This window comes from Lampetra fluviatilis, chromosome 17 (genome assembly GCF_964198595.1).
Source record: "Lampetra fluviatilis chromosome 17, kcLamFluv1.1, whole genome shotgun sequence".
NCBI classification, from domain to species: domain Eukaryota; kingdom Metazoa; phylum Chordata; class Hyperoartia; order Petromyzontiformes; family Petromyzontidae; genus Lampetra; species Lampetra fluviatilis.
Genome location: NC_136291.1, coordinates 10,738,638 through 10,764,011, shown reverse-complemented (window position 1 = coordinate 10,764,011; position 25,374 = coordinate 10,738,638). Strand labels below are relative to the sequence as shown.

Sequence of the window (25,374 nt, the reverse complement as noted above, 5' to 3'; positions counted from 1 at the left end):
GCCCGCCCGCCACCCGGTGCCTCCTTTGCCACGCGCGCAAAGTTTCCCGGGAACACCGCACCGTGCGAAAGTAATTGAGGAAATCGGAGCTAAAAAAAAAAGACTGTGGGCACGACCCCCAGCATGTGGCACGACTGCTTAAACTCGAGAATGATCGGCACCAGTACTCAGGTGAAAGCCTGCACCTTGACGCTGACGTTTTGAAGCAACCCATAGGCTCGCACCTCCGCATCTTACTGAACTCTCCATGCCTTGCAAGCCATTCTTGGGCACTCTGAACAGCGGACCTCTTTTCATCTCCTGGCAGTCCCACCAACCCATCTGGTTTGCGTTGGTGACAGAGCTTTGCTTTTTTTTACTTACACATTTGCTCAAACATTACAGAATCATCTGAACGTTTAAGTTTCGAGCCAGGCCTAAAAACATGGCTCTATGTAAAAACATATTCCGATCTCAACATGGTTCATGCTCATAAAAATTAACGCCCTTCATCCAAGTAAGTTTCAGTGAGGCTCACGACACTCAGGAGGGGGTCCTGTAATGGATTTATTTCTCAAATCCATTTGTAAGTGTTTGACTTGTCGGAGTAAAACAGAGAGCACGGAGGAACCCGAGGCATACAGGGGTGATAACATTCAAAGCTCTAGAACAGGTGAGATCCAGAACTCATTGAAAGTGCTGTCATCTCCTGGCCACCTCGCAGCCCAGCGGGTTTTGGGATCATCACGAAGCCACGTCGTTGTCCCTCCCCTCAACCCTTCGCCTTCAAAGCGCTGGACGGCAGGGCGCAGCGTGCATCACCACGCCTGGTGAGTTTTTTTTTTACGAGAGGAGCGCTGGTACCGCGGTCGACCGCAGCACCTGAACGAATTTGTTTATGGCCGGCGGGTCAAGTGCGGCGCGGGTGGGGGGGGGACGTTCTCTAGTCCCTTACCGCAAGGTGCCTCGCAGCGGTGGCTTTTCATCGAAGGGCGTGGTGTGAATGTGACGACGACTACGACGGCTGCCACGGTGGTAATTCTTCACGTGGCACAGATATACTGGGGGGAGGGGGCGGCTTCAGATCGACCGTGCCGGGCGGACTTGGCACGAGCGGGGAGGAGGGGGACTGGGCGAGTGGCGGATATGGCAACACGGCGGCATGCCGAGCTCCACATGTGCTACAAATTACGCAGATTAACTTCTCCGCTGAGAAAGTATTTGCGCTATTCATGCAACGCTGCACCCAACTCTGGTCGACAGGCTGGCCCAAATGAAAACCAGATTTGACAAAAACAGGGGCGGGGGAAAAAAAAGTGAATGAAATTTCATGAAAGCAAAGAACGAATTGGCAAAAATATCAAAATCGCTCTGCCTCCATCTTTCTCTGCCTCCATCTTTCTCTGCCTCCCTCTCTCCCCATCCATCAGTCTTTCCTTGCTCTCTTGTCTTACTCAATACCTGACTGCGCTGCTATTCCTCTTTTTGTTTGAGTGTGCACGTGCATGTGAATGTCAAGCACCGATGTGGTGGTTAGCGCACTGCACTGCAATCTCAGTGGCCTGGATTCGAATTCCAGGCAGTGTGATGAAGGGCATCAGTGACAAGTGGCATCTGAACCTGCTCTACGCCTCCCGTAAGTCGTGCCAGCCTGAAATGAGTACCCAGTATGATGTCCAATTAGTATCAGTCAAACTTACAGCACTGGGGAGACCAAGCCAGCTAAACACGATGCCGACCATACCACGTCACCATATGCTTGCATTGATCTAAATAGGTGTTCGCAAACAGCACTTTCCTCTACAAGTATACAAAGAGGATGCCATCACTCAGTCTGTCATAAACCCTACGCCTCTTTCTCCGCACGCTCCCCACCGGTCTCCCCACACTCCCTCCCTCTCAACCGCAGCTCTATTAGGGGACAACTTCCTCAATTTGACCGAAAATAATAACAATACTTACACACATGACAGGCCCTCTGCATGAAATAGGAGCAAACATTTCAAATGGATTCCAAATGTGCTTTCCTGTCGGTGATTTTAAAAGTCGGCTGGCTTTGCCAAACTTTGACCTCCGTCTTTAAGGGGTGCTGCCCGTGCGTGAACACTGCGCATGCTTTCCCATGTAATTTAGTGACAAACTCTTCAAAGGGGAATAATAATAATAGTGCTGTAAGGGGGCAAAATGTACAACACTGCCACGTACAAGAAAACCCACAAGCTGGCACGTCTGGCAGAGGGTATAAAGCGTTGGCAACGGGTGGTGGCATCGACAAAGTTTGGGCAAATTTAGATTTTTTTTGTTCATGAGACTCAACATAAGTCCGGAACAAAGCGCCGGTCACAGTGCAGGAGGCGGGGGAGGGCGGGGAACAGAAACTCCGTGAGCAAAAAGCCGAAATCGGCGCGCCAGGGGCTTAACGAGGGGGGACATTCGGTCTCTCTGCCCCACCCGGGTGCAAAATGCGATCTTGATGAAGGGGCCGCTCAAAGTGTATCCCTGGCTCCTGAAAACGACTACATAGGTTGGTGCTCATCTCCGACTGGGGGGACATGAGCAACAGAGAAAAATTCCACATTCCCATGGGCACCGGTGTCTCAGAATTCGAACAAGTGCGGTCCGACATCCGACATACTGTTACTGATTTTATTGGCTACATATTTTTGTATTGGCCCTATGTAACCACATTTAAATACAAATGCACCCACGTGTAATGAATGGCAAGCAGCGGAGAGATGCCAAGTGGTTGGCGCACTGTGCTTAGGAACCTGGCCACCTGAGTTTGACTTCCAGTCGTAGCTAACACCAACATTGGGTGACATCTGGACCTATCCTGAGCTGCCCCTTCATCAATCCACGCCAGCCCACATGGTCAAGTGCGGTGTTAAACCCACGGCCACCACAGTGTGAGGAGTAGGCCTTCATCCAGCAGTGGATTTACAAAGGGCTGAGCTTTAATTTATTATTATTTTGCAGGGCTTTGTCAAACCTCCTCACACCGTGTGGGTCGTGGGGCTTATTTGAACATACGGCACCACACTGGTCAGCGCGGGTTGGTGAAGACAGAATCACAGGCACGGGAGCATAGACATACAGTACAACAATTTATATTGCCGCACTTCCTCCTCTGCTGGCAACGTCGTATCCCTTGCGACAGACTGTCAGCATGGCAGTCATCCATCCAAGCCACTATCCAGGCTGAAAACTGCTTAGCTTCCCAGACCTGACGAGACTGCATCACATTTTCGGGTGACTTTATCATAGGCTTGTATAATAACTTACGATTAATTAGTTAATCCTCATTGGATTACAAGGAGTTACCAATGGAGCAGCAGGCCCCCAGCGGTGTGGAGCGATTGCCGGGACACGTAGTTGGTAACAGCGAGGAGGCGCTAATGCACAGGTGCCGATACACGTGGCCCTATGGCTTTGCTGCACGAATTGTGTGGGAGGTGAGAGGGGGGGTGGGTGTCTATGGACCTTTCAGTGTATTCGGACATCAAGAGTCGATGTCCGAGGGAGCAACGTGGAGCACGCAACGGCGCCGACGCCACGCAGCGGAGGGTCAAGTGCGGCGGCGGCGTGGCGGCCGTGGGCACGACGCTTCGCTCAAATCGACGTTCATTTTTCGACCGCTAATTCGTGACACTCTCAAAGGTTTTCCGTGTAACAGAATGCACGGACGGAGCGCGCGCCGCTGGAACTCATCAATCTGTGGCGGCCGCAGCACCCACATTTGCTTGCTGCAACCCCATCCAGCCCCCCCCCGCCGCCCCCACCCCTGCACCCCGGCCTCCGACACGAGCAGAAGTGAAAGCCGCCTCCCGGCCACAAAGGCAGCCGTGTGTGCTGCGGCACGGCACCAGCCTGCAGCGTGTGATACACAGCAGATGGTGTCTAATAGAAGCCTTGCTGGAGGTGGATCCCGCGAGCGAGGCTGCCCGCCTGTCTGCCCGGCACTCCGATAAGGCCCCCACTCCTCCCCCGCGCACGCGCGAGCTCCTTCAGGCGACGATGAGAGATGCGCGCGCACGCACGCAGCCTATAATAAATAAATAACCGCGTCAGAAAAGGTCAAAGCAAATGAGTTCTGAATTGGCAGCTATGCGGGAGCCAGTGGTGAAATTTCCACCCTTAACAGTGGGGAGGGGGGGGGGTTGTCCATTCCCTCCATAGGATGCCCACCACCACCACCACCGTTCACCCCCGGCCACAGTAAATATACACGCGGCGTTATTAAGTCAGCGGCCACTACGCAACCACGGTCAACGGGGCGACGGCGGCGACGATGATGATGATGTCTAAAACCCACCGGTTAATATTCCACGTTTACACCGCAAGTGCCAGCCTTTCCAGAAGACAACGCGCCAGTGATAACAATTCCTCGACAAAGCGGTACTCATTTTAACCAATTCCAATGGTGATGATGGTGGGCTAAGTTGACCCCCCCCCCCCAGCCAGGATTTTCAACTCGCGTGCCCTAGCTGCCAAAAACACCACGATTGTGTGATAAGTGATAAATATGCAGAGAGCAGGAGAACAATCGAATTAATTGCCGGGTTTGCCACTTTACATCCACATCAAATGTAACCATTAGTAACACCATCTGCAAGACAATGCGACCCATTTCACCGTAGAGAATGAGGGAGCAAGTGCCGTTAGCGAGCATCTATTCAGGCAGTTTGGCCAGCAACCACGGACTTCTTATCGCCTTTGTCTCTGCAGTGTTGATGATCGTTTAAGGCCAAGTTGAAGTGCACTGTGTGGTGCACGAACTGCTGCGCCACTGCGAATAGAATATGCACGCGCGAATACACGTGTGAACACTCGAAACAAAGACAAAGATCCGCCGTGTAGACGACACAGATTATTGGGGCAAGTGCTGTTAGTGAGCACCCATGAAGGCCGGCACGGCACACGAGGGAGTGGGTGGCCAGTACCACAGACACACAGACACACAGACACACACACACACAGACACACAGACACACACACACACACAGACACACACACACACGTGCACTGCCGCGATCTCACTGGTTTCCACAGCGCCCGCCGCTCCGTGTATTCAGGGGCAGGGTCGGCTCTGGGCTGTATTGAGATGCAGCTGTCACAAGTCATTGCGCTCGACCCCTGACCATCGGGCAGCGGGCGGCTGTGCTTCCCATATATATACAATCTCTTTGTATCACGATTGTTACGCATTATTAAAGCTGCATAGAAGCAACATTAACTTTCGTCACCGTTATCCGCGCATCGCCAATGCACGGAGGCCCACTCGTCCGTGCACTTCACAGCTGTCGGTGGGGGGGGAAGGACTTGAGTTCAAACCCCAGTTTGGGGTCGACTCGGCTCGCACACCATTTGTGGGTCAATAAAATCAGTAGCACCTTGCGGGAAGCCACGTAGCGATAAATTCACATCAGAGAATTGGCCTCGCCCATAGGAATTTGTCATTTCCACCACTGACGTAGGGCCGCTGATGGAGACGAACTCCACCACATTGCTCAACTGAGCAGGAGAAAGAGACACTGATATTCGGTAGGATTGCAGTGCACGAGTATCTTACTGCGTAGATTGCATTCGGTGCCATCTGAGCTTGTGAAATTGTTACGCGTTTTTTTTTATCGGCATCTCCCAGCTTGAGAGCGAGCGAGAGCACGAGGCATTGCTCATTTCCATTGGCAGCCCTGAGACCGTTGGGGAAATTCCACATGCACATGGTGTGGGCCGGTTGTTTGTGTTCACGTGATGACCACTATTGGATCAACCTTCAGTAAATATACCTCGTTTGAATTACAGCTGACACTCCCAAAGCAGAGGTCTGTAAGCGTATTTTTATAATTAAAACCACCCTGGCATTTAAATGCGAGTCATGTCAAGGCAGTATGCAGTAAGAGGGTTGAAAGCTCGGAATAGAATGTGGCAGAAGTGTGTTGGAGATGTCATCGGGAAGACGGAGCTATGATGAGCAAGATGTATGCAGGCAGCAGGAGGGCAGGTTATATACTTCATCTATTTCACGTATTTATTTCTTGTCACTTAATTACCTTTCCTACGCTTTGCACTCCTAGAGTTTTTTGTATTCTATGTTGTTGTAAAATGTGGGACCCACCTCTATTGGACAGCTGTAAAAAAGAACTTCATATCTCATTGGATTTCTCCAGGATAAATAAAGATCTGATCCTGAGGTTACCAATGCATGCATTGGAGTAACCGACAGTGGTGAGCAACTGAGAAGAGATCCTAAAGCTTGATGGTAGTGATGAGGGTGCCACGGTGGCGAGATGTCAACTACCTCACCTGATATACAGGAGGTCGTGGGTGCGATCTCGATCCTATATATGGAGTCTGCATGTTCTCCCCATGCTTGTGTGGATTTTTCTCCGGGTCCTTTGGTTTTCCTCTTCACATTTAGAAACATACGTTTACAGTATTTGGCTGCAATAAATTTCCACGTGATAACCCACTTCGTTGAGCTATCATTTGTGGCCGGGATGCTTCTGGAGCTGTATAGCTAAGTGGGCCTTACCTGGTAAAATAAGTATAAATAAATAAAACTGTTAACTTAACAACGGGAAGAGCCAGGTGCTAAATCACGGTCAGAACAGACCTCGTTTTAACTGCTCACCAATAGCAAGAATCTAGCAGAGGGAAGGAAGCCATGGACCAGGAGTGGTGGTCAAAACAGCATCGTCCGCGATGACCCATTGATCTCGACGGCGCGACTTATCAACAGTTTTATAATTGCTATTTCAGACCAGTCTCGGGGCCCTTTTCCCAAGGAGACGCATAACGGTCAAACGCGCGGTAAATCTCAGGTTAACGCACGCAGCAGACGCGGCGGCACAATCCAGCATCCCGACCCCTCCCTTCCCATCGCAACGCCGCAGCGGGCGCAATAACAGCGTCAGCGGCGGCGGCGAGATTCATGCGATGATGGCAGCCAGATGTTTTTTTTCTTTTCTTTTCAGCGCTGGATGGCCCCAACACAAAAGCAGAGAGAGAGAGAAGGAGGAGGGGCGCAGGGGGGGGGGAGGGTGGGTGGAGGGTGGGGGGAAAATATGTGAAATAGCGGCACTCCGGAAAGCAGACAGACCCCGCGCGCTGGCGGCGAAAGCGTTGCTGGAGACGTCGCTGTGGGCGCGAGGGCCAACATTTGGGAAAATCGTTTCTCCTGCTGCTGCAGCAGCAGCAGCAGCGGCGGCGGCGGCGACGTTCGTACAAAAATAAATAAACCCAACACACGTCTCAGGATTCCGACGATGTTTGCATTCATTTTAATCCATCGTCGCCATCGATGTGCGTGATCAATGCACTGCTGGATGAAAGGCCCCCGCCACTCCGCCCCTCCGCCCCCACGTATTTTGTCATTGCTTGCGGTGGATGCGAAGTGCTTTGTTAAATTATGGTTCCGTAAATTACAGCGACCGTTGCCAGCGGGGTCTGATTAAGTGAACGGTTCATTTACCGCTCTTCACTTTGAAACGTTCAAATTATTTGGCCGGTATAAATGTCCAAATGATGATGAGACACTTCTGTTCAGCTATCATTTGTGGCCAGGTCGCTACTCTGAAAAATAACTAATAGCTCAGTGGGCTTTACCTGGTAAAATGAAAACAGTTTAATTTTAGTATATTAATTTATTTGTAGTGATTTGCATACCTTTCCTAGGCTATACACTCCTAACGTGTTTTTCTACTGTTTGTTTTTGCAACTTTCTGACCCACCCCGACTGGGCATCTGTGAAAAAGAGCTGCATAGCTCATCGGATTTCCACAGGATAAATAAAGATTCTGATTCTGTACCAAATTGACTGCCATTTTCGGTTCCATTGAAAACCTTTAACTTGCATCGATTTAATTCAACATGCATAAATATACTGGAGATTAATTTGATAGATTCCACCATTTACACATTCACAGATATCCACTCAAGCATCTGACATTCACGTTTAGAGACCTTTAAAGTACAGCCGCTGCCTTTACAGCGAGACGTTTACTGCATTACAATATTCCATTCTTCAATATTTATTTGTATTTAATTTATGCTAATTATGACACGTTTTTTTAATCATTATAACTGCCGTATAGTTAAGGTAATTAATTAAAAAGTATTGCGAGCGAATAACTGGAGAACACTGTACTAAGTTTAAATTGCCAGATATCCAATTTAGCCAAATTAAGCGAAACCCACATTTTTTTTTGTTTTGTTATCAAGATGCTGTTTGTGTAGCTGCCACCGTTGGTGCCGCGGTTGACGGCGTCGACTCACTGCACCTGACAAGATGGTTTCATCGCAGGTGGCTGCCCAGATTCGAATCTCGGATTTCAGTTGGTGCGACCTCAAACGTTGTGACCTCCGCACCACCTCTCAGAGCAATTCTCTTTCAACGCGCTCGACAGAATTAATATCACGACCATTCACTCTTACGGAGGTATGTTAAAGTAAATTCTATTAAAACTACCATTGTTTACGTTCATAGAGTCACACCGTACACCTCCGATGAGCACAGTCGGCTATGGAAGGCGCGAATGAAGTTCAACGTATATTTATATTCCGCACACGAAATTTCTCGACGATTTAGTGATCGCCAATATCCACCATTTACTACCACCGAGAGCTGTCAATCACACAGATGGCTGCTGTTTTCGCGTTAATTTGAGGTTTGTTGATGTGACCACAGTTAACTGGCTATCAGCGGGGTCTGTAAATCGCCGTGTTTGTTACCGCACTCACTTGACTTGGGATCTAATACAGGAACCCCACTCACTTTTGCTGAGGTCTGTCTATTAATTCATTGCAGTTCTGTTGTGCAATCGCTAACCCAGTGGCGGTTACTTAATAGATCTCTATAAAAGCCAACAGTTGCTTGCACCAGGGCTCCCGTGATGAAAGGCAGTCACTGTGATGGAAACATCTACTTTTAGGAGCCAGGCTAGGGTGTATAAGGTGAAAGAGCAGGATGCTGTACGACATTCAGTGTGCGCAGGTTCCATGTGGCTGGGCTGAGATCATCACCTCCTCACCACACATGGGACACAAATGCGCTAAGCCACTGCCGAACATTTTAGGTAAAAGTGAACGGAACATGCAGAGCTGCGTTCCGTGTCTCCGCGTATATATAAACATATGAGTGTTAACCCATCAGCCTGTTGGCGTTGTAGACCGATATTATCAAGCAGCATGCATTTAAACAAGGGAACTCTGGGACTAGTTGTGAGATTCTGGGTCTCATCAGCAGTCGGGCTTGTGACACCAACGCTGCTAGATTCCCTGACGTTATTTGGTGTCTGAAACGTGGGTTTTAAACAAGTGCTCACAGCAGTTCTGAAATTACTGCAGCACTTCTTTCTCCAACTGCAGGACACCACGACTGCTTTGCGGGTCAAGCAGCGGCATCGCGGAAGCGCAATGCACTGTGAACCCAGAGAGTTCAATTCCCGGCAACGGCCAACAATCAGTGGCGAGTGAATATGAACAGGTCCTGAACCCCCCCCCCACCCCACTCATTTACCAATCTGCATTGAATCAAGTGTGGTGAAGTAGGGTCAAACAACTCCCTTTTACCAATGTGGGATGGGAAAGCCTTCCTTTAAAAGGGTGAGTGCCGTAATTGTTTTTTTTTTAACTGCCATGAGGTGGCCATTAAACAGCCTTCAAACACAAAGCCGCATACAGGGGCAGCTCGATTACTTCACGGAACGGTTTTCGAATGTTTCCAAAAAGACTCCCAACCTGCTCCAATCACTTTGATGCCTTTCTACCTTCTACATAACTGCCCTTTGTATAAACACCCTCTCTACAGATCTCTTCTACATCTCCGAATCATCTCAAGCCTCCCGGAAGTCACGTGACTTCTGCGTGGCCACCCCCCACTCGGGATCACTCCCCTCTGGCTGCCGCCGCCCCCTGTGAAAACAGACTCCGCTCCGTGCAGCAGCAGCAGAGTCGAGGGCCTGCAGTAATCGCCTCTTCCCCCTCCCTATCCTCGTCTTTCCTGACCCTTTGCTCCCATTTTTCACATTCCTTTTTAATCCTTTTCCTCTTATTTCCATTTATTTCTCTTCTCTCTTTCCCTGTTCTGTAACATTTTTCCCGTGCATGACTGTGTAATTGACTCTGCTCCCCCCTCCCTGTGGTGAGCCACGGGTTCGGCGTTGCCGTGTCCCTCCAACAGACATCTCCATTCGTTTAGCGAAATTGTTGTGCGTGACTTTTGTCGTGTGATTACTGTGGAGTGTTTTTTCATTTCAAGCCCTACTTTCCAGCTTTATAAGTTATATAAATGTGTGCACATTGTAACCATTGGTTATCATGATAACCATTGGTTATCATGATAACCAATGTTTATCATAATAAGGCCTCCCCATCTCAGTAAATCTGACATGGCCAGGCCTTTATCCACCAGTGGGTAAATCGTGACCGACGATAATTTTTTACATCCGCCACTCTTCCAGCGAAGCACCGAATGGTATGAACCACAGCATAGGTGCCTGCACTCGCTTCACAAGGCAATCAGGAATTCACACTACTGCACCGCGGTCGCCCTTTGCACAATCAAAACCTCTGGCGTGCGAATGTGGAATTTCCACCGGTGGCTCTGGGCCACCGACGGATATGAGCATCGCCCCGTTGCTCGACTGAGCGGCGGGGGAGAGGCTCTGGTTTTTTGCAAAGCGCCATATCATCACACGCGGCTGCTAAGCGAGCACATTTTCTCCTGGGCCCTCGCAACACAAGCCGCGCTCTTGGCGTGCGCACCCTGCTTAGATTGGCAAGCACGCTCAGACCTTGCGTGCACTTTAGCAGCTGCAAGCAATATTCATTTTTATGCACTTTTTTTTTATACAGCAAAGACAAAGATCCCCCCCCCCCTCTATAGCGTCAACAGACGTTTGGAGGAAGTTCTGTTAGCGAGCACCTATTAAGGCGAGCGAGTTGAACAGGTCAGCATTGGGTTCATAATAACACACACAGCTGACTACGTATAATGTCTCTCCAAGCTGATGTTCATTATCACAGGTACATATTTTAGGCTGAGCGCATCTAGGTAAATCCCAGACCAGGTGCTGATATGACTGTATCGGCAATAAAGTTATATTAAAATGGACATTAAATTATTAATACCGTTTTATGACATTTTTTATTTATATCCCAGGAACTCATGAACGGCATTACCTGACACATCTTTCCAATCTTTCATAATTTTTTTGTACGAACAATTGTACAGTATATTTAAGAAACATTTGCACTCTTATCGTGACGTACACCATGTATTAATTTAAAGTGGTTTTTGTTGTTGTTGTTGACACATCCCGCAAATACAAAACGACAACTCGAGCAGCAGTGAGTGGAATTCCAGTGGTTGTTTTGTCTGCTCCATACTCAGGTTTACGCCAACTCAGCTTTTTCCCTGGCAGCATTAAATCAGGAACAAGCACGCTCACCGCTGCCTTTTGCAAGCCGGGCTTCGAGACTGACACACAAGCCCGGGTGCAATCTCCTTCCAACAATAATAATCATAATACTGAGAAAATTCTATACGAAATACCCAATCTGCATTGGTTAAAGACATCGGGTCCACACTGCGAAGGAAAGTGGGATTGGGCAGGACGTATCGCCAGGAGGGATGATGACCGATGGTCAGGAATAACGATGGAGTCACAGCCAAGGAGTGGATGTATGGAACGCGTCTGAGTATGTGGTTGGACCAACGTTGGATCCAACGTTCCATTTTCACGGAGGTAGGGAGCCCTTCATCCAGCAGTTAATTAAATTTGGCTGATGACAATGATGGCCAATCGGCTTTAAATGCAATGCTTACCTACCTTGCAATTGTTTTAATAACACAACTGAATGGGTTTTGTTTTGCTTATTAAGCTAAAGTCAAAGTGCCTCCCAATACAAACAAATGGAGGGCACTTGCTTTGTTGGCATGCCTGAGTCAAATGTGAAAATTACATATTTCCACGGCTGGGGGCAGTCTGTCCATAGGATAACCACAACCACATGTAAATATACACCCCCACGGCCCAGAGATTACATAAACTCTCATAATTATGGTCGCAATTCAATGAAAGAATCACGTGATTTTGGTCTCGTTTGTACCGTCGAATTTGCATTGTTTCTCGATTTTTCATTCTCGCCTGAACAGTTTTGGCAGCTCAAAGAGCTTAAATGTAAAGACATCATGGCGTCCACGTGTACATTTGTACGGCTGTAAATAATCAATTCTCACTCCCGTGATTCAGAGCACATGTGGTGAGCGTAAATATGGATGTTAACGAATTGATGCATCGTTCAAATCAATGTATGCCTAGAAATCACTTATGGCTTCCCACAAAGGTGTACTCATTTTCTCGACATCAAAACTGACACGCGCCAAGCCAATTGGTGACCATCCTTCCGAACGCGAGCCGATCACTCAAACCACAGTACCAACTGGACGAATTTGTGACTTATATTCGGTGCACGTATTCAGCGGTGGGACAATGGTTAGCACACCTTGCTTACGAGCCCAGCGAGTGACCCAAATTACATTCATGGCCACAGCCAAGATCAGTGCCGAATGATAGCTAAATGTAGCCCCTGATCGCCCATTCACCAGCTCACACTCACCAGAATGGTGAAGCAATATCAAACAACCCCCATAATCAGCACAGTGTAGGTGGCCTTCAACCACTAGTGGATTGGTTAAGGGTTGAAAAATGTTAAGTGTTTATACACGCTTTAATACCGTATAGTAATGACCACACAGTATTGCATATGTGCATGCTACTGGTAGAAACCATCCTAAGCAGGCTTATGCAATGACCTTGGCAACGTATAAAGGGGAAGACATTGCAGGGAGAGACACCAGGTATTGTTAGGATAACCGCGCATGGCCAGGGGAAGCTGTAGAGCAACTCAAAACAGATGTTACAATGTACAGTTAGTTGGTTTCTAGAGGCTTCTAACATTTTAAAACATTCGGCGGTGGAAAAAAAAACCCCGCTGTTCACGACGGGTGGGTGGAGGTCATTCACGGTGGCTTGACCATTTCAAGCGTCAAGTGTCACAGAATGGGTGGGGGGGGGGCCTCTGCTGCTTTCGTTGTGAGCCTCGCCGTCACCAAACGTCTTGAGAACCCAAACTTGGCTCGCTCGGCAATGAACGGGCGCTCTGGTGGTGGTGGTGTACAAACAACAACGACAACAACGACGGCAGCAACGGTGAGACGAAATCGTGGCCCCGGGGCTTTGGGTTGAGTTGGTTTGGTTTGGTGGGTTTGGTTGGGAGGGTTTGGTTGGATATATTTGGTTGGATTTATTTGGTTGGATTTATTTGGTTGGTTTGGTTTGGTGGGTTTGGTTGGGTGGGTTTGGTTGGGTGGGTTTGGTTGGGTGGGTTTGGTTGGGTGGGTTTGGTTGGGAGGTCCCACCTGATGACGGAGACTTGTGTTGCCTCCGAAACGTCGTGATTATTATTTTATTTTTATTAATTTTAATTTCATTTTTTTACCTACGTGACTTTACCGAAAGAACTAAGAGTATGAATCCTTGCAGTCACGAAAGCTTCAAATCTAGAATTGGTTGGGAGGGTTTGGTTGCGTTGATTTGGTTGGGTTGGTTTGTTTTTGGTTTGGTTGGGTGCTGCCTGGCATCACCAGACCCTCGTTACAGCCCCCGCCCCCCGAATTACTTTGAGGTGCTCCGCTCACAACACTTGCAAGCCTCTCCCTATGTTTTTTTCTATGAGACTAAATGCGGGACCGTTGTCTGTGTCTGATAAAGATGCGGCACAGTGATTGGGGATATAAACCGGTGGGTTATTATGACAGTAATACCGTATGGTATTATAGAGCAGAGTATTTAAAATGTTAGTAATCATAGGGGTGGAACGATGCATCAATTTCAATATCGACTCAAACTAACGATACATCCATGGCAGCGCGTACAACAGCTCCACTAGAGGCGCTAACATTCAAGCCTTGCTATAAAAAAACGTATTCTTGAGTTTGGTTAAAGGCATGGTCATTTAACAGTATTCATCTTGTTATTTTGAAGACCTCGATCACTCTTGCAAATTAGGCTAATCTTGGTCTCTTGAGTGCTCACAAGCTTAAACAAAATAAACTTGAAACAATGGATGGACTGCTCCCTGCCAGAAGAATGAGGAAAGTACACCAGTGACTCAGAAAAACCTACGCAGATGAGCCCTGTTCGTTACGCTTTGACGTCACAAGGACAGTATCGCAGAGTATTATCATTGCGATTCTGTTTTGACTATAGCTATTACACATTCATCGCACGGTATTATTAATCGTGCCATTTTCAATTCACTAATCAGGCAAAGAAAGCCTCACTGAGTGCTGTGACTCTCTTCAGGAGGGTCTTGCACTGATGATGTTTGGCCATGGCCATTTGGAATGTTGTAGTTTCACGTGGGAGGGAAGCATGAGCACCTGGGAGAAATACACACGCGCGCGTACGGCGGGGATAACAACCTCTAATGTCCACACAGATGGGTTAATTAAACCACTTGCTTGCTACGCCGCCCACTCGCTAGCCACCTCTCAGCCCTAAGAGCGGTGGGAATACTAGATTTGAAGTTTTCGTGACTGCAAGGATCCATACTCTTTGGTTCTTTCGGTAAAGTCACGTAGATGAAAAATAATCATAAAAATAATAAATGAAAATAACCAAATTAAATCACGACGTTTCGGAGGCAACACAAGCTTCTGTCATCAGGTAATTTTGCTGTGGCTGTTGCCTTCGAAACGTTGTGATTTAATTAGTTTATTTTAATTGTATTTTTATTTTTATTATTATTATTTTTCATCTACGTGACTTTACCGAAAGAACCAAAGAGTATGGTTGGGAATGTCACGGATCTACACGTGATCCACCGACCCACTGCCTCCAAGGTGGATCACTCTGGCAATCAATGGCGTCGCTAAGCAACGCCGTAGATAGGCACAGTACCCTACACGGCTTTCATAACGGCAAAATAAGCAGCATAATTAGCTGAATAAACGTAGTGTATTTATAATTAAGATTTGTAATGACAGTACCGTCACTGCAAAAAATAAAAACCTGCCTCTAACGTTAGCTTTGCATGTTGTATGTTTACACTGTATTTCCATGTATTCATACATCAACAATGGCAAAACTAGCATCTTGCAGAGAGTGAGAAATGGCATTATCGTGAGACACACAACACACACAAATACACACACACACTTAATGTCATTCTCCCAGCCTCAAATAAAGCCGTGAACATGCATTGCTCGATTTAAACAGCAATTATTTCCTCAAAGGGATGAGCACGGCATTTTGAGTGATTCCTTTGTAAAGCAATTTTCTCTTTCGATTCCACTTACATGGCACTCAATCACGATTCCACAACACGATAACAGAGAACGATATTAGAGCCTCTCCATTTACCTAGAATCAGAATATGTATTCATGCCGGGGCAATCCAATGAGCCATGAAGCTCTTTTTCGCAGACGTCCAGTAGGGACGGGTCAGGTACGTTACAACAACAAACGACCACAAAACCACGATCGGAGTGCAAAATATTGGAAAGGGTAAATAAATCGCTAAAAAAACATGTATTTGACCAGGTAAAGCCCAATGAGCTATTAGCTTCTTTTTGAGAAGCGACCTGGCCACAATCGATATCTCAATGAGGTGGCTGAGCACGTGGAAATGTACAGCAGCCGAATTATCTCAATCTAAATCATCTAAAGATGCCTCGGTGAGTCTCAAGAACCCTGATCAGGACGAGTCCCACTTTTTTACGATAAACATTGTATTCTAGATTAATAGCCCCGTAAGCCTGCAAACGATGCGCTCGTTACCTTCACGACTCCACTCATTGCTGCAATCCAGGGTCACAGTACCACTCGTGAAGCGATTTCCTTTCTGTAACATTGCAGCACGCACCTCCATTGGCCGCAAGAATCGCACGAACGAATTACCCAGCAACACGCAACGTTGGCATGCGATTGGAGCTATTTGATCCGACGTGGCCCCCGACACTGGCCCAAAGTTCCACGCTCGCTGTACTGCAATATGCGTCTCGTACAAATGCATAACAACGGAATCGCGCGCGTTGACGATTTGGATAATATAACACGGATCTACTCCATCCAACCCTTTATATTTGGGGTGTACTCGACCGTAACGGTGAACATAATCTACCACGGTTGGTCCACCATTGTTGTTGTGGTCGGAATGAAGGGAGGCATGAGGTGAAACCACAGATCTGCTGTAATTCACAGAAGCAAATATTTGACCTCTACTCTGCCGATTTGAAATATATATATATATTTTTCAGTTTCTATGAGATAAATAGCAACCACATTTTTTGGTGGGTGGTGGTGGGGGGGGGGCTCAGTCTCCCTTTTCTGTTATTCTTTCCTTCCCCGACATCCACCACCTCTTCTCGCCTCTTCCCCCGCACGGCATGCGCGAGCGCAGACACGACTCCCTCGCACACACGTCAAGTGGCAATCCGTCAGCACATTTCATCCGCGCTCTCTCCTCCTATGATTGTTCCGCGTCAGTTGTTCGGCGAGCTCGTTAAAATAATTGCGCGGATCCCATTTCCTGCGAAGCGGCGGAGCGTTTGGGCTCCCTACCGTTTACAGTGGTGGCGGCGGCGTCATTAACCAGCACACCACCGTCGTCGTCGTCGTCAAATCCCTTCATCGTTCTTACCAATGCCACCTTGCCTTCTCATACCAATGCCGCTATCCAGACATCAATGTGACCATCCTTCCGTTATCATCAATTGACATCGTGTTTATCACACAAGTCCTGTTTTGTTACCTTCACTGGCACCGTCATGATTATCTTTATAGTCTTGTTGTTACAGTACTGCATTTATGTATTCATCATAATTGTCCTCATTATTGTTTCATCTATGTATGTCCACCACCATTGTCAATATCATTACCACTGTGATCATCGTCAAACATCAATCATCACCTGTGGTCAGCAATCACGTGACAGGCACCATCAACATTACTGTCATCATAACCACGATCAAAAAACCAAGCTCCATAACCATCACGATCTCCATCAGAAATCATGAATGTATCGGGGTTTTTTTTTAAAGGTAACTGCATATAAAAAAAATTGCAAAGATTTGTGATGAGCCGAGTTTATTTTCCCCAAGGTGGATTATAACATTCCACTTTCTGACCAGCGTTCTAAACCAAAGCACCATACAAGTCAAAATTATCTCACCAGTGATGTTTTCTGTATGTATACACTGCAGTGTACGTGTAATTTCATCTGCCAAAGAGGCTCTATTTTCATTGGACTTTCTCCGCAGCTCGTCTGCAAAATTTTGTATTATTTACATGTAAAATTCTGTTTAGCACAGATATTTTGAAAGGGAAATCTCATATTGAATATGTTTTTTGCACGTGTGTGTGTGCGTCTCTCTCTCTCTCCATCCCTCCCTCCCAGTGCAGGACTATTTTCCCAGTAACGCGCACAGCAGTGGACTTTTCAGAACGCGAATTCTCCACCCAGTGCCACCCCTCCCCCCCCCCCAATGGCACAACCCCAGTTTCAAATTCTTTGCCAAAATTCCGCAAGGAATTTTTTTTTGTCAGCGCCACAGTCGCCCTCCCCACCTACGCTCCTCCAGCACTTGCTGCCACAGTCACTTCCAACAATGGTCATGGTGCTGTGTTGTGAGACGGCAACAGACATATATTGGCGTGCAGCGTACCAACAGGCAGCTGGTAATGTTAAGACGGTTGCTGTCAGAGCAGTGGGGGTTTTAATGCAAAGGGAAGCTCTTACGATGACAATGATATCGAGCCAGCTAGCTGCAAGCACTATATTGTACTGTTACAATAAATGCAATATCTGACATCATTAATAAGGAGACCATCCCCTGCGTGGGTAATTGAATGTGTACAGCTTTGTGGGAAATTATTATGTTGAAGATTGCCCCTTGCCATGGGAATGTGGAATTTTAAATAGCAGACTCAGGGCCACTGAAAAAGGTGAGCGCAACCCAATTGCTTCAATCAAATGAGGACTTTAGTTATTTACGAACTGCAGCTCTCTCTATGACCACTGTCGATGATGATACGCAATGCTTTGCACTATATATTTCACTAATATTAAGCCACCTAGATGCCCTGGTCATCATTAAACACACACGTGGCACGACAGCTTTCCACGTAATTAACAGTTCAACAATCACAGCCACATGGTCAATTTTACAATTTGTTACTGAATTACAAAGGCATTTCCTCTGATGCAAAGTGAACGCTAAAGACCTTGTGTCATCGTCAACATTTAAAAAATGACAATCTGAGAGTAAACAGTGGAGTCATTAAAAACGTGAATCCATCTCCCCGATAAAACGGGCAACGGGTAGCCTTGAGCGAGCAGTGACAATTCCACATTGGCATGGTGGGGGCCAGTCTCTCCATAGGACGACCACCATCCTACAAAGTGATACATGATGTATCGATCGCAGAGAGATCATACATCGTCTTGGGTCGACCACCAACTCGAATGTGAACTCCTCACACACGAGTTTCCAACTGCGGGTTGGGAATTCCTGCAACATCGCCACCCAGACTGACGCCACACACTGTTGAGGACTGACTGCACGAATGCAGTAACGTCTTTGCAAGTGCAACACGAGGAACAGGTACAAATTTAAATAAAATTGATGCAATATTTATCATAAAAGACAAAGATCCCCCGTACAGCTTCAAAAGACTGTTGGGCGAATTGTTGTCAGCGAGCACCTATGAAAGCCGACACGGCACACGAGGCAATGGGTGGCCAGCAACACGCACGGCCGCCTTTGTCTCCTTAGTGGCGATGTTTACGTATAGCACCAGATACTCATTGGAGACCTTGGGGAGGCCCCAGGACCGGTTCAGATAAACGTCACCTGCGTCGGTGGCCGTGAGCGGGAATCGAACTCGGGTCGCCGGGTTCATAGCGCAGCGCGCTAACCGCTGCGCTACCGCAATATTTGTCACACACAGACACACACACACAGACACACACACACAGACACACACACAGACACAGACACACAGACACACACACACACACAGAGAGACACACACAGACACACACAGACGCACATAGACACACACACAGACACACACACACACAGACAGACACACACACAGACAGACTCGCAAGTGGCTCGTACAACACCAGCACCACGTCTGCACCAGTCCCACTGAATGGCCACTTTTCACACAGCGTGGGGAGAGATTATGCCCAACCCCTGTGTCTTCTTTTGAACCCTGACTTAGCTCTGCCGTCTGTTACACAGCTCCACGCCAACACCCCCTATTTGCCCCTGACCACAGCAGCTGCCTGTCAGTCTGCGCGTGTCTGCATGGCCGTGTGTGTGTGTCTGTGCGTCGTCTGTCTGCACATTTCTGTCGATGTGTGTATTTCTACGCGCCTGTTGCATGCGTGTCAATGTCTCTTTCTGCATATGCCTGTCAATGTGTCTGTGCTTTTGTCGAATCAATGTTGTGTGCCGGTCTGTGTGTGTCAATTGAGTGCAGCATGTGCATGTGTGTGTCTCTATGTCACGATGTATCCCGAGCATCAACGTGTTGTCTGTGTGCTTGTCCAAGTGTCTGTATTTCTGTCTGCGTAACCATCCATCTGTGTCCGTGTGTGTGAGTGTGAATTTGTGTTTCTGTCCTGCCTGTGCATGTTGGAGCATTTGTGTATCGGTTTTTTTTTCGGTCTTTGCCTGCATTCTTGACTCTTTGCCATAGAGGGCAGCACCGCTTGCCATGCGCACATCAAGTTTCTAATCTATAGCTCCATACATGGTGGCATTTAAACAAGATTGTGCTTAACACTGCGGCACAGAAGAGACATGCTACTACTGCGTAGAGACAGTTTGCAGGTGGGTAGGTTACCCCTTAATCTAAAGCATTGGAGGATTGTTACAAAACCACAAGAGGTCTGCATTATACAGTACGTACTGATGGAGAAGACACACAATACCTAACTTTTAGCGAGCACATATTAAGGTCTACACACTGAGTTTAAAAAAACGTGTGTGTCTCATCTCGGAAACCGAATACACCAGGTACTAATTTTAGGCCGAGCCGACCTAGGAGATACGAGCACGAATGAGGCTGGGTACAGGACACCAATTTGCCACCGGTAAATGTTGTGCATGGCCAGGAATTGGGACGACGGTGGCTATGAGATGTTAACTACCTCGCCTGGTGTACAGGAGGTCGTGGGGTCGAACCCGACCCGTACGTCCCCGCCTGCTGCTGTTGCTGTGTATTTGAGGTTTGCGGTGTCTCTCTCCCTGTGGTCGCATGGATTTGTATCCGAGCCATCCGGTTTATCCCTCCACAGTTAGAATAAACGTGCGTTTAGAGTATTCGTGATGGGCAGGTCGCTCCATATAGCTCAGTGGGCCTTACCTGGTAAAAGAGAACATTGTCGAGTTGATAGAACTCAGGTTTTCCTGGGGCAGTAGGCGCAATGTTAAGCCTCTGACACGCAATTTATCAAGACAGCATGTGGCTTACACACAGTCATGTCCACACTACGCCACAGTATGCATGTATTGCATAACCACGTTTCATACTCCGGTTTTGTAAATTGAATCCATCGTGGAGGGCCGTTGATATGAAATAAACTTGATTTCCACACGGCAGCTGCTTGTGCTAATGGTTATGTAATCGTTACCGAATCTCTTTAGAAGACAGAGACTCGTGAGCATAGAAGTGCGTCTTCAATAATAATGCAATGGGGGTCTCCATGTGGCACGGTGCTCCTACTCGAGCATCCGTGTTTAAACAGAACAAGAATCGTTGCCGATTCTGATACATTAAACACGTTCATGTTAACACACAGAGGGGGGGGAAATCATAATGTATTACACACATTAGACGATTAAGGTCCCTGACCTTACAACGCATCACAGCTCTGTACAGTATTGTGTGATTGTATGATTCTGCAGTGTGTGTCGTTTGAATAGTATCTGTATGTATGAATATATAGTGTGTGTGTGAACGGTATATAGTGTACACATCATAACTGTGTTGTGCAGTGCAAATCGAGTTGTATTTCTCGAACCATTCCAGCATGTGGTGCATTTTTAAATGTCCGTGTGCTGCATGTACAATAGCAGGCGTGTATACAACATGAGAGCATTGTGTACATTGTGTGTGCTTGTTACTCTATGTAATACACATTGCATCGTGATACTCCGGTCTGCACAATACGTATATGTGTGTGTGTGTGTTTGCACAACACATAAGACAGACAAAGCTATTGCTTTCATGGTAAGCCTTGTAAGATACATGCAGCACGTACAGAATAAACACAGACAAATACTGTAACGTTATCACATACACATGGAGGACTAATACATAAATAGGGTCGCTGGACATTGATAGGGAAACGTCAGTATGGGATTGTAAGGCTACTGTCATGATGGTGACCGATGTTATGCATTCTTCTCGTATTAACAAAAATATTACTGGACATTGTGTATAACAGACGTGGCTAGTATAGCTGTCAGATTGCAAGGCATTGTCAAAATCTTCCAAGGCGTGCTCTGTTGGCTCGTGTATTAACGTAAACGTTGATACTGGGCAAAGACACCACCGATAAGCTTAGTAATAGAGACGGTAGCGCTATTGTTTAAGTGTGCACAAGACATGTGGTGGAAATACAGTGCACAACATTGCATGTAGACAATAATGTTGTACGCGCACACATATACACACGCACACATATACACACATATACACGCACATATATACACACATACATATACACACACGCACACATACATGCATACACTACGGATATTAAAGTATTTTAGAGGCACTAACATTGCTAAATGTGTGCATGACTTGGCTGTTATACATCAGTAGAAGCCTACGTTATCAATGTACCCATTGTTAGTGCATGTGATAGCATGCACAAAGAAGAGAGTGATCAACATATGTACATGTGGTTGTCGTTATCACATTTGGTATATATATACCGTAATTTAGACGTCAAAGATATGAAACATTCTCAACAGATTGTACATACAGCCGATTGTGTATTGTGCTGCATACTGCATGGACAGCATGGACAGCAGGACTGTATTGCCATGTAGGCCTATGCAAGAAGGAATCAATACTTACACACATTGCAGTACTATGTACTACAATGTGTGAAATAAATTAACACAGTAATGTTATATACACTGGAATACACAGTACCTTAACCGTGCACCCGATTAGCGTTTTAAGTATGCATATTAGCTACGGACATATTCAATGTATAGTGCTACTACTATACACTGTGTGCCGTGTACAATATATCAGTTGGCACACACACACATTGCATCAACCTTACCCACTACACCATAGTGCGTCTTTACATCAAGTGCGTAACTCACAACACACACACAACTATGTTGTCAATGAGTACATCAGAGTGCACGCTGTTTGTACGCTTCATCACGCAACAGAGCAAGACAACAAGCGTGCAGGTGAGACGCACACGATCTCACCTCGCCAGGTGCGACCAAACGTGGAACACGCGAGACTATGCGATTCGGCACGCATTGGCGCAGATAACACGGCAATGCCGTAAGTCGAATCGAGTGTTTGTATTCGCTCAGTTGCGCACACTTTGACTAATCAACTACTCCTCGGCATATACATTCATTGATAAATATATACAGATTAAAAAATAGACATAATCAGCAAGCGCATACAATTCAGATGAGTGAATGTAGTTATAGTCTAAGAATTCGTGCATCATCCACACATAATTTTCAAAGTGCAACTAGGAATCACCATCACACAAGAGCCCTTCAGCAATGCCGTGGCTTGTGTCTGCACACTGTTAAGTCCCTCTTCGTATGGCCGCTTATTGATGTCGAACAACAAATCTAATTTTAAATTGAAGTGGTTGCTGCCTTCCAACAGCCCTGCTGCTCACTTCTCTCACACCACACACACCACACACACCACACACACACACCACACACACACACCACACACACACCACACACACACACACACACCCACCACACACACACACACACACACCACACACACACACCACACACACACACCACACACACACACCACACACCCACACACACCACACACACACACCACACACACACCACACACACACACCACACACACACCACACACACACACACCACACACACACACCACACACACACACACCACACACACACACAAACTACACACACACCACACACACCACACACACACCACACACACCACAAAGCCGACAGATTGGCGAAGTACCCCGGCATACAATGTACCTGTATCCCCGCCTTGCAGGGTGCAGGGCAGGCAGACGATGTTACTGCTGCTGGTGATGATGATGGTGGTGTCTTCTTGGCTTGATATATTCCAGAGAAATGAGTTCAGAGGATGGCACTTACGGGCACACACGCACACACTTGACGTGCACACAAGCCGGTGGCGGGTAGCTGCCCCCTAGCCCCCCTACACAGAAGGAGCGACACAATGCCACCGGTGCCTCCGCCTGCTGCCACTGCTTCACTTGCACCACGACCCCGTGTCGTGGTGGTCGCGGGTTCAGCTCAACACGCGCGCCCAGACGGTGGTGATGCCGAGTGTGTGTGTGTATATGTGTGTGTATATGTGTGTAACGTGTACAAGGTACAATAATAGTGCGATCTGAATTGGCAAGCTGGGGAACAGCTCTCTCTACTCCTCTTCCGCAATCACGGCTTCGTCTTCCGTGCCCATTGCTTCACGGCTGGCGAATTTCCCATCGGTGGTGGTGGTGGTGGTTGTTGTTGGTGGTGGTGTTGGTGGTTGTGTGCCTTGCCCGGCGGAACGCTGCGCGCCTTTGTGCGTGTGTTGAACACTTGCCCGCAAAGTCTATCTCTCTCCCTTAGCCAGCGCTGCGTTCGTGTGCGTAAGTTGTGTGTGTGTGCGTAAGTTGTGTGTGTGCGTTGTGTGTGTACGTTGTGTGTGTACGTTGTGTGTGTGTTTAAGTTGTGTGTAAGTTGTGTGTGTCCTACGGTGGTGCATAAGGTGGCGAGCGAGCGAGAGAGAGCGAGAGGTCCACAGCGACCGACGACGTCTGCGTGTGCGGTGCGTGTGGTGCCGCTTGCGGCGTGGCCGCGTCTACGTCCGCGGTGCCGAGGTGGAGTTGGCGGCAGGGAGAAGGGAAGAGGAGGAGGAGGGGAGAGGAGAGAGGCTCGGCCGAGTGTGAGCGAGCGGACCAGACTGGAGCGGCTTTGCTGCGTGTGCGCTCACAGCATCACCAGCACCCTCCCCCCCAACACCACCACCAGCACCCTCCCCCCAACACCACCACCACCACTCTACGGCACGTCACACTAGCCCTCATTAGCATAGGGACTCTCCTCCCACTCCTCTCTCTCTCTCTGTGTGTCTCTCTCTCTGTGTGTCTCTCTCTCTACCCCGAGCCCTCCCACACCGCTCCTCTCTCTCTCGCTCTCTTCCACAGCCCCTAGCCACCCATCTCTCTCTCTCGCTCGCTCTTTTTTACGATCAGAGCAAACAAGAAGATGCTCGGTGTAGTCGGCACTTTGCTTCGTTCATCATTTCGTTCTCTTCCACAACCCCTAAGCCACCCATCATCTCTCTCTCTCCACGTCTCTCTCGTGCACGCGCTGGCACCGTATTCTCCCGATTGAAAGACGCTCCCGAAAGTAAGACGCCACCCAAAAAACTTCCCCTCCCAGTAAAGTGGAACACGCATACACACACACATACACACACACATACACACACACATACACACACACACATACAGACACACATACACACACACATACACACACACATACACACACACATACATACACAACAAGTGCCAACGCTTGGGCCGTGGCAACTTTAAGCCAACGTTGGGCCATGTGGTTGGACAGCGTTGCTTCTCATAAAAGAGTCGCAGAGCTCAGTGGGCCTTATACCTGGTAAAAATAAATAATATCTAGTTTAGTTAGGTTGGTTGCACATACGTTGGTCTATGCAAAGTTATGCAAATATGTTTACACGCATTCACCCACCGCAATTACAAGACCCCCCCCCCCCGCTAACTTGTTCTTTAAATTATGTGAACAAGGGGGGGGGGTAGGGGTGGTGGTGCAACATTGCGTCTTATAATCTGGAGAAAACGACAATTCTAGAATAGAAACATGCACGTGAAGTTTCACGGTCTGTGCCCCAGCCCCAAAGAGGGCATTTGTACCACACACTCACACGCACGTGTACAGCGATCATTGTCGGGCCAACGTACTGTTACAAACGTACACAGCAGCAGCATCATTTAGAATGATTTGGCTTCTAGAAATGTCCACGTGATAAGCCAGTCAGTTGAGCTATC

At 47.6% G+C, this 25,374-nt stretch overlaps 1 protein-coding gene across 2 annotated transcripts in view; it reads right to left on the bottom strand.

Moving 5' to 3' along the window:
* LOC144936933 (protein CBFA2T1-like) overlaps positions 1 to 24,310 on the bottom strand; it is a 67,681-nt gene extending 43,371 nt beyond the window's left edge. For both annotated transcript variants that reach the window (XM_078864173.1, XM_078864174.1), the window contains exon 1: positions 23,309 to 24,310. The gene's annotated coding sequence lies outside the window, so the exon portion shown is untranslated. The remainder of the gene's footprint in view (positions 1 to 23,308) is intronic.
* Between the last annotated feature and the right edge of the window lie 1,064 nt (positions 24,311 to 25,374).